Source organism: Emys orbicularis, chromosome 20 (assembly GCF_028017835.1).
Source record: "Emys orbicularis isolate rEmyOrb1 chromosome 20, rEmyOrb1.hap1, whole genome shotgun sequence".
NCBI lineage: Eukaryota > Metazoa > Chordata > Testudines > Emydidae > Emys > Emys orbicularis.
The window spans coordinates 7,737,155-7,753,060 of NC_088702.1; the positions used below are offsets into that span (position 1 = coordinate 7,737,155).

At 55.6% G+C, this 15,906-nt stretch overlaps 1 protein-coding gene across 1 annotated transcript in view; it reads right to left on the reverse strand.

The window, feature by feature from the left end:
- The window catches only part of CDC42SE1 (CDC42 small effector 1), a 50,704-nt gene extending 38,045 nt beyond the window's left edge, over positions 1-12,659 (reverse strand). Inside the window, exon 1 of the mRNA XM_065420264.1 lies at positions 12,512-12,659. The gene's annotated coding sequence lies outside the window, so the exon portion shown is untranslated. The remainder of the gene's footprint in view (positions 1-12,511) is intronic.
- Between the last annotated feature and the right edge of the window lie 3,247 nt (positions 12,660-15,906).

Below are 15,906 nucleotides of genomic sequence, written 5' to 3' on the forward strand. Positions count from 1 at the left end.
CACGCGTGGACAGGCACCATCCCCCAGGAGCCTGCTTCCCTGCGGGAGCCCACAGGGCTAAACTTCCCGCAGGGCACGCTAAAGGGGAGTGGGGGAGGCAGGAAAGGGATTGCGCATAAGTGGGGTGCTCTGAGCCACGGTACTTCTAATGCAGCCATCACCGGGGTATCGAGGCGCGAGGAGCAGTGCGTTGGAGGGAGGCGAGAGAGCCACGTGAGCGTACGGCTTTGTCTACACTGGGACATTAATTCAGATTAAGGCAGGGTGCGAATTCAAAGTGGAATAGCTACTCTGGAATAACTCCATGGGTGGACACTTTTATTCCAGAGTACGAGCCCCTTATTCTGAATTAGGCCTGGTCTATATAGTAACACTCAGGACCATTAATCTGAATTAACTAAAAGATGTGAATTTAAAGAGGGGATTCGATAAACTGCATTAACCGCCTGCATGGATCCTCCTGTTCAATTCATTCAAATTAAGGCCACTGTAATTCTGAAGATGTCAATGGAAGCGGAGGAGGTGTGGGGTCCAGATGGGACCAGGGCAGTGCAGGGGTGCAGATGGGAGGTTGATAGACATGGGGGGGGTGCAGTCAGGAGCCGGGGCACTGTGGGGGTGCAGACGGGAGCATAGACGCATTGCTGGAAAAGGGGGGGCAGGGGGCAGATGGGCAGGAGCGAGCAGGTGTCTGTTAATCTCTTTTCCAGGCAGACCCTGCACTAACCCAGCCGGCTTCACGGCTTCACTTGGCCGTGCAGAGAAAATCCCCCTCCCCCCCCCCATCAGTCGGCGCGGGCGGCCGGCCCCGACCTGCCTGAGCGCAGGCTGGGCCCCGCGGCCACGGCTGCCGCGCAGGAACGTGCCTCGGGCTGGGCCTGATTGGAATTGCCCGTCCTGCCCCGACCTGCTCGGCTCTGATGAATCTTCCACCTGGAGCCGGGAGGAATCCGCCACTTGGCAGAGCAGGGAACGTCCCTGCCAGGGCCCGTCTCTCTGGTGCTATGGAGGCGGGACGGGGACTAGGGGGAGAACAGGAAAATCGCTCCAACCCGCTGCTCACCCCACCTCAGTCACGTCAGAGGCTCCCAGCTCTCGGTGCGCACGTGAATCTCTGCACCAGGCCTCGGGGAAGAGCCGCTGAATCCACCCAAAACCAGACCCAACCCACCCATCTGCAGGGCTGGGTGCTGCCCAGACACAGCAAGAGACAGTCCCTGCCCCAAAGAGCTCACAGTCTGAAGAGACACAGGGTAGGAAGGGAAACTGAGGCACAGAGAGGGGAAGGGAGTTACCTAAGACAGTTCTAGCCCTGCCTCTCTTGCTGTCTCTGGAACCCCCTCACCATAGTATGGAGCACCTCACAATCTGTAATGTATTTATTCTCATGTAAGGCAGGCCAAGCTATTATCCCCATTGGGGAAACTGAGGCACGGAGAGACTGAGTGACTTGCCCAAGGTCACGTAGGGAGTCTGTGGCCGAGTCCCTGGGCCATCCTGCCTCTCTGACCCCTCTCCTGTGTCCCAATCCTGTGCTCTAGCCACTAGACAACACTGTCACTGCGTGTTGGGCTGGCTTCTCTCTCCCCGTGTGCCCCTCCTTGTGGTATCTGGCCCACAGCTTTGGGGTCCCACCTCACACAAGTTGGCTCCTGGTATGAGGCTGGCCTTAGAGGACATGGCTTGGCACCTGGTCTGGGGCAGATGGAGGAAAACAAATCTGTGCCTTCTCCACGGCTCCGGGAGCTAGGGAGTGAAGGGGGAGGATGGGCGGCTCCCACCTTGGGCCGCCCAGAGGGACTGGGATAGAGCGATTCATGTGCCAAGGCCTCGCTCCGTAGCCCGAGCGCCTCCAGCCAGGGGCAGGCACGGCAGCAGAGTGGCAGGCTCCCTCCGAGAGCCGGGCAGGGCACAGCCGCAGGGACTTGCCTTAATGGAAGATTTGCATTGGCTGCCCTCCCTTCTCCAACCCCGCCCGCTCCCAGCCCTCGGGGAGGGTCAGACTGGCCCGAGTCGCCCTGCACACGCCAGGGGAGCTCTGGATTTGGCCCAGACGCTCGTTGTAAACCCCATGCCGAGAACAGGAGCGTACACTCCTCTCTGGCCAACTAACCCCCTCCCCCCCCATCTGCCCCAGACTCCAGCCCCTGCCCCACGCTCAGAGCGCCCCGTCCCCACCCACATCGGCCCCCAGACGGCGGAGCAGAGAGGCGCCCTGGCAGAGCTCCATTTCCTTGAAGGAACACTGTGGGCGGCGGGGAGGAGGGAGCAGATGACTCAGGTCCCTTGAGCTGCTCATGGAAGAGAGACGGCGCAGCGAGATCCTAGCTGGTGCACGAGAGCAGGCTGGCTGGGGGGTTATATAGCGCTCAGGGCAAGGCCGGGGGACAGCAGGGGTGAGCTCATATCACTGCTGGGAATTCTACCTGCAGGGCCTATTCCTCTCCCACCTGTGCAGCTTTGGTGCCGGTATAAATCCAGCTGTTTCAGTGGAGTGGCTCCTGATTTACACCGCGGAGAGTAGGATCAGGCCTGGGGCTGCTTGACTCCATTGAATGCCAGGCACTGATGGCTCAGAAAGGGGCCAAATTCTCTCCCTGGACATCAGCGTGTTGATGCCGGCAGAGCGGCTGGCTCTGTAACATGATGTGCAAAACGTCACTAATTCCGACGCAATTCAATGTCCTGGCAGGACGCACTGGGCCCAGCTAGTCTGTTTTGCAGGAAGGGGTCAACACGAACACGTTCGCACTGGCCTCTGTTGCATCCCGGCGCGCTAGAGCGGGGGCTTGGGGGCCAGGGCTCCTGGGTTTTATCCCTGGCTCTGGCAGGGGAGTGGGTTCCAGTGGTTAGCACACACAAAGAGGAGTCCTGACTCCTGGCCCTGGGAGGGGAGTGTCACTTTGGGTCTGTCTACACTGGTCTCTGATTCAGGTCTGAGCCTAAGCCCCTGCTTCTGTCCATCCACAAACCCGCCTGACTCGGGTCAGCACTCAGGACTTGGGTCCTAGGACCCTGCTGAGGGGGTGGGGCAGCACCGAAGTCCTGCTGTGACTTGGGTCCAGCATGGGTGCAGCTCAAGGCACCCCGTCGGAAGGTCTGCGTCGTGCAGCATGGACACCACAAGCCCGGGTCCCACCGACCTGGGCTTCGGGTGCGGCGGAGCCAGACCCTGAGCAGTCAGAGCAGGGCAGCGGGAATCAGGCCTCCTGGGTTCTGTCCCTGGCTCTGCTGCTGGCTTTCGGGCAGCCCCTTTCCCTGCTCAGTGAACCCTCGTGCGAAGTGGCGAAGATACGGACCTGCATCAGAGTTGGGACTGATGCTCCGTCGAGCAAGGAGACCAGAACAGGTAGAGCGGCCTGCAGACCGGCTCTGCCTTCCTCTTAGACTCCATTACCCCTCTCCCCGCCTAACAGGGAACGTCCGATCACAGCTTGGCTGCTCCCCCCCTTTTGCCAGCACTAAATTCACTTTGAAAGCAACAGGGCGCACGTCCAGCGGGTAAAAACCGAACTCGGGGCCCGATTCGCCTCTCGTTCCCGCTGGGGTCCGTCGGGAGTAACTCCGCGGCCCACAGTGGCGTTCGAACCCTGTAGGGGAGAGGAGACAAGACAGGGGCCCTGGATCCGACTCGGAAGTGGCCCAGCGCATTGGGTGGTCCGGGCCCGTTGTAGCAGAGCGTGTCTGAGGGAACCGCCGGCCTCCCGTCCACACACATCCCCAGGCTGGGGGTCAGATCCCCAGCCAGGGCCGCTGTGACTCATGCTCCTCTATCAGCTGTTGGGGATTTCGCCCCAGTTCTCCAGTAACAAACTGAAAAGGGGAAAGACGCCGACCAGCCAGCCAGACCACCCGCATGACTGCAGCATCCTGCCTCCCCCACATCCCAGTGCCAGTCCTGTCCCATGTACAACTGGAAGGGGGGGGAGGAGATTCTGATCCGGGCTGGGCCTCTGCTGATTCCCAATTCACACCAGAGAAAGGCAGAGGAGAACCAGGCCCAGGTCTGATGACTAAATGGCTCCTTCCTACACCACGTATCCGCCCTGGGCCAAAGTCACAAGCAGACGCAGCTCACGGTGATTTCAATGAGACCAGCAGCCTCCTCCCATCAAGGCTAGATCCATCTCATCTGCTCCTGGGACGTCCCGGGGGCAAGAAGGCTGATGTAGCTGTGGGCGGGGAGTGAGAGTCTGTTCGGCCACTCAGGGTCTGTCTACGCTGCAACGCAAGCCCAAGGTGAGTAGAACCCGAGTGAGCAGCCCCCGGGTTTGGTAACCTAGGGCTTGAACGTCTACACTCGTCTGTAACCCCAGGTTAGGAATTGTTGAACCCTGGATCCCAACCTGCATCTCCACTGCATTACACGGGCCAGGGTCCAAACCCCCGGACCCCAGTCGGCATCCCTTTGAGAAAAGGAAAAGGCCCCATGTCACACACTCGTTCCAGGGCCTTTCCCTACAGCCCAGCGCTGCCGAAAGCGGAACCTGATGCCAGTCGGGGGCCAGCCCAATTCGCTGACCCAGTAACCCCGGTGCCATCCCATTGGACGGCCAGGCGAGCAGAGAACAGGCGGGGCACAGTCAGCATGCCCTCGACTTGCACAATGCACTGTTTTATTTAACCGCTGCTGTCGTCTAGCAACTGCGGGGCTGGTCCGACACGAACAGCAGGAGACGGGTGAGGGCAGTGCCAATGGGCGTGACTGCACTGGGGCCTACCGTGCCAAGACAGCTCCTATAGCCATGTGCCAGGGATACGTCTAGTGGCCTCCTGGACTAGCATCTCTGGGGGGCTTTGGTGCTCACTGGTGATAGCCTCTGGTCGTGAGATTCAAACGTGCACGAGGCATGTTAGTTTCATACTAATTTAGGGCTTGTCTACACATGGAGTTATTCCTGATTAACTATTCCTGATTCACTCCCTGTGTGGACACACTTATACTGGAATAAGGGCTTGTCCACACAGGGACATTCAGAAAGTTAATCCTAGGGTGACCAGATGTCCCGATTTTATAGGGACAGTCCCGATATTTGAGGCTTTTTCTTATATGGAAGCCTATTACCCCCCCACCCCCGTCCCAATTTTTCACACTTGCTGTCTGATCACCCTAGTTAATCCTAATTAACTGAAGGTGGGAATTTGAAGTGGATTAGTTAAAAATCACATTTGATCCCTGTGCAGATGCTGTGATTCAGATTTAAAGTGGTCTTCATGCAGTTTAGTTTAATTAATTTTGGAAATGAATTAAGACCAACCAAATTAAGACCACTTTAAATTTTTGAACGAGGGTGTTCACACAGGGGTTTAATGTGGTATAGTTAATCCTCTTTAAATGTACACCCCTACCTTAATCCAAATTAATTTCCCCATGAAGACAAACCCAGAGTCCTAATTTTCCTTCCAGGTAGGTCTAAGGCTGAGAAGTTGGATCGCTTCACTCATGGGTGCTGTCGAAATCCAGGCCTGTTGTGCGGACTGGACCTGCAGCACGACCGGATCCACACCACAAACCGGAACGCTGCTTGGCATCGGCGGAAAGCGCATCCACATGGCTACTAGATCCCCAACACGGCTGTGTGCGTGTGTAGCACAGACTGGCCTCGGCATGCAGCTGGATGGGCCTGGCAACAACACTTGATTTATAGCAGTAGCCCCTAGAAACACCAGCCCTGATCTGCGCCAGGCACTGTACATACATGCAGGGACAGTCCCTGCCCCAAAGAGCTTACAGTCTAAATAGACCAGTCAGCTAATGGATGGGAGGGGAAACTGAGGCACGGAGAGGGGAGGTGGCTAGGTCACACAGTAGGTCAGAGCCAGGAGCGGAACCCAGGACTCCTGAGACACCTCCCCCCCCCCCCCCCCCAAGCCTAACCACTAGGCCACACTGCCTCTGCAACACCATCGTGAAGGTCAACAAACTCAGGTTGTCAGGCCCAGGGGGAAGGCAGGCGAAGCAAAAGTTGCATGGCAGGGCTGAGCGGACTCTTCCCCCAGACATACCGGCCCAGGAACGCCGAGCTCTGGCCCCCCACACCTCTGCACAAAGAGCTATCCAGACACGGCCTCCTGCTTTAGCTCCAGGCCATTCCTCCTTATTCCCCCCTCATCTCATCGGAGACTGAGCAATTCCTATCCGTATTGTTCTGTGTAGATATTTATAGCCTCCGTTCACCTCCCTCCCCCATCCCCAGCCCAGCCTTCTCTTTCCTGGGCCATTATACATTTAGTTCCCTGCTTTCGCTACCGCAGCCTAGTGAAAAATCACAAGCGTCTCCTCTGTGGCGAGATCAGCTGGCGGGTAAGAGGGGAAAGCACATGTTCTGTGATCTCTTGCTGGTTTCACTGAGACATGGGGTCCCTGTTCCGGGTTGTCTACAGATCAGATAAGGAGGGGGTGGAAGAGGAGACGTGTGACAAGACAGACAAGAATACCGTGAACTTCTGTAGCGCCTTCGACCCGCACTTCAACTCCACTTTACAGAGCGGGAAACTGAGGCACCACGGGGCACGTCACTAATCAGCAGCAGACCCCAGGAGTCCTGTCCCGTGATCACTCGACTATGTCGATTTCCACCCCCGTCACAGCAGCGAGAGATGTGCCGTGGCCCATGGGATGATACACAGCGGTAAGAGCGAGCCCGGTTCGCAATGCCAGGGCCCTCAGCGATGGGGTGGCACCTCTGAAAGGACAAAGAGCCGTGAAGGAAAGGAACAGTTCTCCCATCCCCCGCGGAATCACTCACGCCTGTGCAAAGGGGTGCCCTCCCGACTGGGTAGCAACTACACCCAGTTAACCCTGGTGTGCAGCAGCTGAACTGATCGAGAAGCCGCCCGGCCGCAGCCCCTGGCCAAACCTCGTAGCCCAAAATTCCTACGTGCCAGGAGGTCACCATGGGCAGACCCCTCTGCTCAGCTCCCAGTGTGAGCGGGAATAGAGGCATCTACAGAAGCAGCTTTCATGTTAGCCGGTCATGGAAACAGAACAAAAATGAATAGACAGAAAAAAACCCTTCCCCCCCGAAACACACTCAAACCGGTTTAGAACGGAGCTGCACTCCAGCCGCTTGCCCCCGGGGTGACCTGTCTGTGCACAGAGCTGCCACATGGACCCAGCCAGCCCCGCCACAAACGGCCGCTCTGTTCCCCCCAGCAGGGCCGCGGCTACGCTCAGACCCAGGGAACTCTGCTAACAAGTTTCAGAGTAGCAGCCGTGTTAGTCTGCTCTAATAAATTTGTTAGTCTCTAAGGTGCCACAAGTACTCCTGTTCTTTCTGCTAACAAGGACGCTCACAAATGACGTCTGCCTTGGAAACGCCGGCTCCAAGCCGCCAACACAATTCACGCTTCGGCTCCGCCGGGCCAGGCCCCCAGCTGGTGCAAATCAGGACCGCTCTGCTGACGTCAATGGAGGAACACTGATTCACATCAGCTGGGGAATCGGAGGTGGAGAGAGACAGGGACTGCTCCAAAGCAGAAGGTCCTTGCTCCCACAGGGGAGAGAGGGTGCAAAGGGCTAAAGAAGAGGGCAAACAGGGAAGCGAGCAGGGGCTGGGAGAGATGCAGGATAGAGGGCAGCAGGTGCAGAGCAGAAAGCTCTGCTGACCTGGGCAGAAGGAGCAGAGACAGGGGCAACTGGGGGTTAGCTGCAGTGAGTCCACGGAGGGTTTGAGACGCATGGGAGACAATTCTGAACCACTGGTGTGAGTGGCAGAAGTTCTGAGGGGGCCGTGGTGGAAATCTGGGCGTCTGAGCTCAGGCAGCAAGGCCCGGCTCACCCTGCGTTCAGGGCGAGGGAGATCAGAGGCTACGACGGAGGAGAACGAGGTTGCCCTGGACCAGATCCTCAGCTGGTGGAAATCAGCACAGCTCTGCTCTTCGCTGTATCTCGTGACAGAGTGACGCTGATTTCCACCAGCCGAGCACCCAGCCCCACGTTTGTCACTTGCTACTGCGTGTTCCAGCTCTGTGTGTATTTTCTTTGCACCTCATCTTCCTCTTTGGGAGCCTGATTCGGATCTCACATCTCTGGAGTCACTCCTGATTGACGCAGGGGTGAGAAGAGAATCGGGCCTCTGGGGTCTGTGGTGTGTCAGGCAGTGTGGAGACAGAAGTCACGTCCAGGAAAGTACGCCCTGATAGTCCCTGCAAACTCAACGTGGATTGTCTCTTTGCTCTGTCTCTGTACAGCGCCTAGCGCATTGGGGGCTGTACCGTTGACTGGGGCTTCCTACTGCAATGCTGTCAGTCATCCCCATATCCCCCACACCGTGTTCTCACCCTCAGCCTGGTAGAAGGGGGTGCAAATGCCTCTCTGAAACCCACCCATGTGCTCCCCACCCCCTCTGGTAAATGACTGAGGTTGTTCCTCCCGCAACTGCTGAATGAGAAGAAAGTAACAGTCCACAAAGACCTTCCCTCCTCCTCCCCCTCCACGGCCCGCTCTTGCAAGCAGAAAATCTGCTCAGCCCCAAAGACAGAGCATTCCTCAGCATGCCAAAGGCTCATTGTGCCCTGGCCCAGCCGCTGGCATTTGCAGAGCTCGGCTAAATTCCATTAACCCTCTGCGGGGCGCGCCGGACTAGCCGGGCAGTACCCATTCCAGTCGGGCTCTTTTCTGCCCTCAGCGTCACAGCGAGCTCTCCCGGGCTTGATGCCTTGTGCGTTAGTCCAGTTTCGAGTGGCTACTCCGGGGCAGCAGCGTTCCGGCAGCACGGCCTGGCGGCGAGTCACACCTGGCACGTCCTCGTGCCGCTGGCAGGAAAGACGGTGAGATGGGACGCTCCATCCCTTCCCCTGATCGCCTCGGAGTCTAACCGCCCTTCACAAGAAAGCCGGCCAGCTGCACGCAGGCCTTGTGGTCATATTCAGGTCACCTCTGCTCCAGGCCAATCATTCCCCTTCATGCCCCTTAATCCTGGCCTAATGGCGTTAGGACTCAAGAGATCTGGGTTCTGTGATCGGGCTGCTCCGCTGCCCTCACATTATCCAGCATGAAGCTCTCTGGGTACGTCTCCACCACAATGAAAAACCCACGGCACCAGGCCTCGGAGCCTGAGTCGGCTCAGGCTGCGAGGCCAAAAACGGCATTTGGGCTTGGGCTGGAGCCTGGTTTCTGACACCCTCCCCCTCCCCGGGTCTCAGAGCCCAACCTGAGCATCTACACTGCAATTATTAGCCCCCGGAGCCAGCTGACCCAAGCCAGCCTCTTTGATTGCAGTGTAGACGTACCCTCTGCAACTCTGTTTCCCCTCCCGTCCTTTGGCTATTGAGACCAGGCGCTCTTCAGGATAAGGGGTGTCTGTGTGTCGCCCAGCACAAGGGGAGCCCTGTGACCATCTTTTCGGTCTGTGTTTGTACCACCCCTGGCACCCGGGGCTCCTAGGTACTATAGGAACACAAATAAAATATTATTTAGTACCATAATGGAGGCAAACTGGCCCCAAATCAGGGGCGATTGGATCATCCGTTTTGGCTCAGCTCACCGTAGTGATCACAGACGGATAGGAAATTCATATCCGGGTGCCCCTAAAAAAATCCAGTGGTGTCTGGATCCCCTGGCGAGGTCTGGGCTCACCACTAAGGCAAACACACGCAGCCTCTCTCTTCAGAAGCCAGTGGGCCAAATCCTCACCTGGTGCAAGTTAGTTTTGCCTCACTAAAGTCAACGGAGCAATGAGGATTTATTCCAGCCAGGGATCTCGCCCTGGCTTTTAAAGAGATGGGCCAACCATACGATGGTCCTTCAGTTCTTAGCTGACTAAGTTCTGCTCGGATACCTGCCTGTCCTCTTTAGTCCAGCTGAGGTAAATCGACCTGGCTCTATCGCTGGTTTACCCCAGCTGTGGATCGAGCCCTTTGACGCCTGAGCTTTGCACAACCGCAGCTGAGAACTGAGGCTGCGCCCATGTGGGTCTGAAAAACCAGGCTAGAGATGGCAAGATTTCAAACCCGCGTCCACCCCCAGCCGAGAATACTGTGAGAATGAGCCTTTTGCGCAGCGTTTCAGCGCTTCTCCTGCTGGCCCCCGGGGAACAGCAGAGGCAGCACGAGATGTCTGGTATTTAATCAAGATCCTTTCTTGCTACTGTGTGGAACAATGGGTGCCCAGCACGCCACACGGGGTAGCAAAATTAAACCCTGCTACTGAAAAATGCAACACAGTTTAATTTCCCCGTTAAGTCCTTGGGAGGCCGTGAGAGCCGTAAACATGCCCAAAGGTGGTGAGTCACCGTGTTTATTCTGCAGGGCTGTAGCAGGGCTGACCACAGGCGTTTCTTCATAGAGCCACAATTCTAAAATCAGACGGGACCCACGGTGACCACCTAATCCCACCTCCTGCACAACACAGGCCAGAGAACCTCCGCGAAATCATTCCTGTTTCAGCTACAGCATCTCTTTCAGAAGAGGCAGCTTGAAGAGGTTTAGGTTAGATATTAGGAAACTCTATTTCACTAGGAGGGTGGTGAAGCACTGGAATGGGTTCCCTAGGGAGGTGGTGGAATCTCCATTCTTAGAGGTTTTTAAGGCCCGGCTTGACAAAGCCCTGACTGGGATGATTTAGTTGGGGATTGGTCCTGCTTTGAGCAGGGGGTTGGACTAGATGACCTCCTGAGGTCTCTTCCAACCCTAATCTTCTAGGATTTCAAAATCGCCAGTGATGATGGAGAACCCACCACGACCCTTGGGGAATTGTTCCCACGGTCTAAAGCGTCTCATTCAAGCACACACCAAAAATCAATCAACCCATCCTTCATCACATGAGAGACTGCTTAAGAAAAGCAAAGGCCTTACAATTAATCCACCCTAAGGGAGTTTCCCCTGCAAAGGACAGAGGCTGGACAGGTCTGAGACTCCATGCCACAGGCTACATTCTGTCCTCGTTGCCAGCGGCGCATCTCCACCAAACGAGGCCAGAATCTGGCACCGGTTCTGCTGAGACGGGGCTGGGGCGGTAGGTAGGTTTCCCCCAGGGGGGCTTTGAGGATGTGCAGACCATGCTTTGCTGACAGGGAAAGGCTCGGGGGACCCAACCTTGCTTCCACAGACAGCACGACTGGGCCTGCTTGTTCCTACGGCCCTTTGGAAGGCAAGGGAACCATCCGGTTCTCAGCTCAGAGACACAGGCACACACAAAATGACTTCTCTTGCAGCCCTCGTCTGGCCGCTTTGCTGTTGAGAAATCCAGCAGCAGCAGGCAGCATGTCACAGGCGTGGGATCCTGCCAGGGCCGGAGTGCCCCACTGTCCTGGACTCTGTGGGGGGTTCTGCATGAAGCAATTGTGTAGCTACAATCAGAGCTCTAATGCTGTCTTAGTGGGTCTCCGGTTTCTTACTCACCACTGAATCAGCAGGGATCACGGGGGCGGCAAGGTTCCCCAGAAGGCTTGTCAGCAGCCTAAACTTTAAGGGGCCAACGCTGGTTTTATTCCTCTACATTATTTGTTTTGAACTGACCTTTGAAGACCCTTACTGACATTTCGGCCACCACCACAGAGGTCCTGGGCTTGAGCCTGACCTCACGACAAGGTCACAGCATTGGGGTGGGTCACACTATTGGGGGGAACAAACCGCTCCGGCTCCACGTTCCCATAACTGGGGCAATTGCTGCATAACCAGCAAAGACCCAAACGCACACAAAGGAGGGAGGAAAAGGTGCAGTCCCCGTCCCCTACCCATTTGGATCGAAATCACCAGTTTCACCATCAGGAACATGCCGCCCAGAGCGAGGGGGTGACCCTGCAAACCCCTCACTCGCTCCAGGGCGGCAGGAGTAAAGGCTGGCTCCATGAGAAAGGGTTCCCACTTCCATCAGCAAAGGAGACACACAACAGCACCAGCCCTCTACCCTGCCAGCCATTCCTTCACAGGTTTGCAAGTTACAACCCGCAATGCTTTGCTCCTAGTCACCCTGCCCATTAGTCACTGTGAGAGGAGACAGAGCGATTTGAACTCCCTGCTTCTCCGGCTTAAATTCAAACACATGTCTGAAAAGAGCGAGACTTCCGGCTCCATCCCACCCGCGCCCTTTTCTGTTGGGAGTTTTGAATCTTTCAAGCCCTGGAAAAGCATTTCACCTACCTGCTTAAAAACAACCCCCCCCCCCCAGCTGTTACAGGAAAGGGGGGGGGGGGGAAACTTTCCCACAAGTCCCAGTTCAAATCTGAATCAATGGGACGCATTCAAAGTCAGGCTCTGGAATGTTTTAAGAGCCCCTGAAGGTGCAATCGGGTTTCACTTCAGAGAAAGTAACAGGCTGGGGGGGGGGGGGAATTGCCGGTGAACTGAGCGAAGAGCCATGTTGCTTTCAAACACACGCTCCTTCTTCGCCTTAGCTAAGGCGAAGAAGCCCCTTGTCCGAGCCACTCACCACCACCACCCCTTGTGCCTGGGTGCTGGGTCTCCCACCCACAGAGCTCCAGCTGCCCGGACACAGGGTGAAATGAACCAGGGTGAAATGAACCAGAGTGAAGATTCTATTTTTTTTTAAATCAAGTCATCTCCTTACCTTCCCCTTCTCGCAGCCCGATCCCAGCGGTGCTTTCTCCGGGGCTTCCCCCCCGGCCGGCTCTCTGTGCCCGAAAAGGAGGAGGAAACTTTCCTTGGGAACCTCAACCCCTGCCCGAGGTGTGGTTCTGTTAGAGAGGAGCGAGGAAATGGTCGGGTTGCAACACTGTTTATTATTAAAGAGACGCTCTCTGGCGGCACAGCACCGACCCTGGCCACCGGCGGGCATTGCAGAAGCCAGGACAAGATGTCAGGGCAGCCCTGCCGCTTTTCCCTTCGTGCCGGCCGGATTAACTCTCAGCTATCCGGGCCAGCTGAGAGGAACCACTTTATTAGGGCCAGAGAATTGTTGGCTTCTGGGGTTTTTTTTTAAGGCTGATTTTAGGTGCCTGGGTCAAAATAAAAGGCTCCCCCCCCACCTCAATTAGCCTCATTTCCTTGAAGTGAACTGGGCTGATTGACGCCAGCCGAGCCACTGGCCAGTAAGTTAACCAGAATAAAAGGCCATGGTTTGAAACTGAAGCTGAGATGTATTTCCCAGGAGAAGTGGTTGGCAGTAGCTGCAGGGGTGTCATGGGGCCATCCCCAGGTAGAGGTGGGGAAAGGGGACTTGGGTTTAGGGTACAGGGTTCTATCCCTGAGTGTTCTTAGACAAGTAACTGCCTCAGTTTCCCCCACTGGGCTAGTGAGACAAGCTCTGGGAACACCTATGTAGGTGCTTAATTGATGGTCTACTCGTTTGAGAGAAGGTAAGTGTGCATGTCATTGTTGGTAAGCGCAGGCCTTAATACAGCTCGGTTCTGAAAGTGCTTGGCGATCGTCAGTGATGCCTGGCCTGGAGGAGGCGAGAGGGAATGAGACCTGGGGCATGTCTACACTACAGCTGCAAGGCTTCAAGCACGCCTCTCTGTCCAGGTCGATAGACACACGCTCACTCTGCTCGCGTTAGCACGCTATAAATCGCGGTGTAGGTGTTGTGGCTCGGGAGGTGGCGCAGGCTAGCCACTTGGGCATGCACACGGGGTCAGTCGGGCATGTGCTGTGGTGGCGAGCTGTGCTCGATGGCCACTTGGCTATTTTAGCACAGTAGCTTGAGCAGAACCAGCATGTCCGTCTACCCAGCCTGGGAGGCATGATTCCCTGCTGCAGTGTAGACCTACCCCGTGTCATGCCACTTGCATTCGGCACGTGGCTGAACCTTTCTGGGCCTTGGTTTCCCCATCTGCAAAATGGGTGTAAAAATAAATATGGTTTAATATGGACAGAAATATGGTTGTGATTTTTCTGGGCCTGATTTTGTCTTGCACCTTGTAGAGTCATTCGTACCGGTGCAAAATGGGCATAAAGCACTATTCTTCCTGTCACACTGGAGTAAATCAGCATCATCCCTAGCAGATCTCAAAGCACTTTGTACAGGTCATCAGTATCATTATCCTCATTTTACAGATGGGGAAACTGAGGCACGGAGCGGGGACGTAGTTAAGAGACAGGATAGCGCCTCTGGAGATCTGAGCTCAGTTCCTGGCTCAGATTAAACTTGCCTCTGATTCCAAACATGGGCTTGCTAGGACGGAGCTTGCGCGGTCACTGTCCATCCTGTACCTGTGCTGTGGAGATCTCTGGGGCTGTCTATAGGTGCTTGAAGTGATTTTCATCCTATCCAGGGTTTACAGTTCACGGCTCTCGGCACCCCCATTATACAAATTGTTCCAGCACCCTGGGCTGTCAGTCCCATTCTGTTCCTTCCTGAAATGGTGCTAGCTTGCCCACAAGAGAGGAATCAGGGAAGGGTGGGAGAGGAAACACGGGAATTGCGGCGTTTGACCCCCAGGATTCCAGCCCCTTTTGCTTTGTGTCCCACAATGCACGGCGAGGGATGTCCCAGAATGCACAGAGCCCAGCGGTGACGTTGCATGCTTACCCTACACAAAGTCCCTGCTGTATAGGTGCCCTGGCCGGCTAGATCCTCAATGATACTGAGGTGCCTCCCTCCCATTGAACTGAAGGTTAGGCCCCTTTGAGGCTCTGGGCCGCTGATCTGTAATGAATCAGAAAAGACTTGGCTGTGTGTACGCAATTATCGCACAGTGTCTCTCTAATGCACATCACTTAGCGCTGTTATTATCCAGCCAGGTCTCCTTAAGAACTAGCTAAGGAACTAGCCGAATGGCACTTGATTTACAAGGAGGCTAGAACACTTTGGGATTTTCCATGATGATGCCAGTGCTCCAAAAACTCAGTGTGAATTAATGACACCACCCCCCCCCCCCGGTAGACAAGGCTGCACAAACGAACCAACCCGCCCATCCTTGCTCATTGATGGGCAAAGGTGTTTTGCAAAAGAAGATGAAGGAAAACCATGCACAAACATCGCGAGATGGGAGAGTCAGGGTGACGGAGGCAGACCCTTGTGACAAGCCAGCGTGAGGCATCAAACAGCCCAGATTGGACAGGAAAGCGGTTATGGCGAGATGGGGATGTGGCGTGAGTGTCAGTCTTCCGGGGAGGGCACAGCCGATGTCTTGTAGGACAAGAACCCCCCTAAGGGGGCGTCGAGGGAGAACAGACCCAATTGTTTCAAAGGGACCCTGTCCAAGCACTCTGTGGAATTTAAAAAAATACTGGGCCAGATCCTCCGCTGGTGTTAAAGCAGCATTGCTCCATTGAAGTCAATGGGCCAGATCCCCAACTGGTGTAATGTAACATCTCTCCACTCCATTGCAAAGGAACTACAATGATTTCCCTCAGCTGAAGATCTGGCCCATTTGTTTTTCATTCACTGAGCTTTTAATAACAACCCAGTTGGGGCTTCCGCCCGGTGCATGCACCGAGATTTATTATTGTAGGGTTGCTTCAGACACATTGTTAAAATGAAAAATCAACTCCAGGACACAGCAGGTCTGAATTCCTGTTGTGGCTGCCAGCCTCCACAATCCGCAGCTCGTTAGCTTTGCCCAGTAGAGAGAGGGGGGCGTCTGGACCAGATTGTGAGACGCTGAGGCCAGAATTTTCAGACATGACCACCGATTTCTGCAATGCAATTCGTGGGGCTCCTAATCACTGCGGGCCGGCTCAACTCGCGCAGCAGCAAGGAATTGTTTTGCATCCTGTGAGTAAAACGTCATTTGTTTTGTCACTATCCCTGTGGCAATGATGGGGCAGGGGAATCGGAGTCTGGCTTTTTGCAAGGCACAGCCGGTCTCACACATCCCTCATGTCGAGAGAGAGCTTTCGGGTTAGCTCCAAACCCAGATCATCAAGTCAACGGGAATGAGGTGCCTAAACACCTTTGAGGATGTGGGCCAAAGTGCCTTATGGCCCACGCAAACGGCCTCACTTTTACAGCTGAAAATGATTCGCCTCACCAATGCCTGGTCCTGAAGCTGCGGTTAAAGA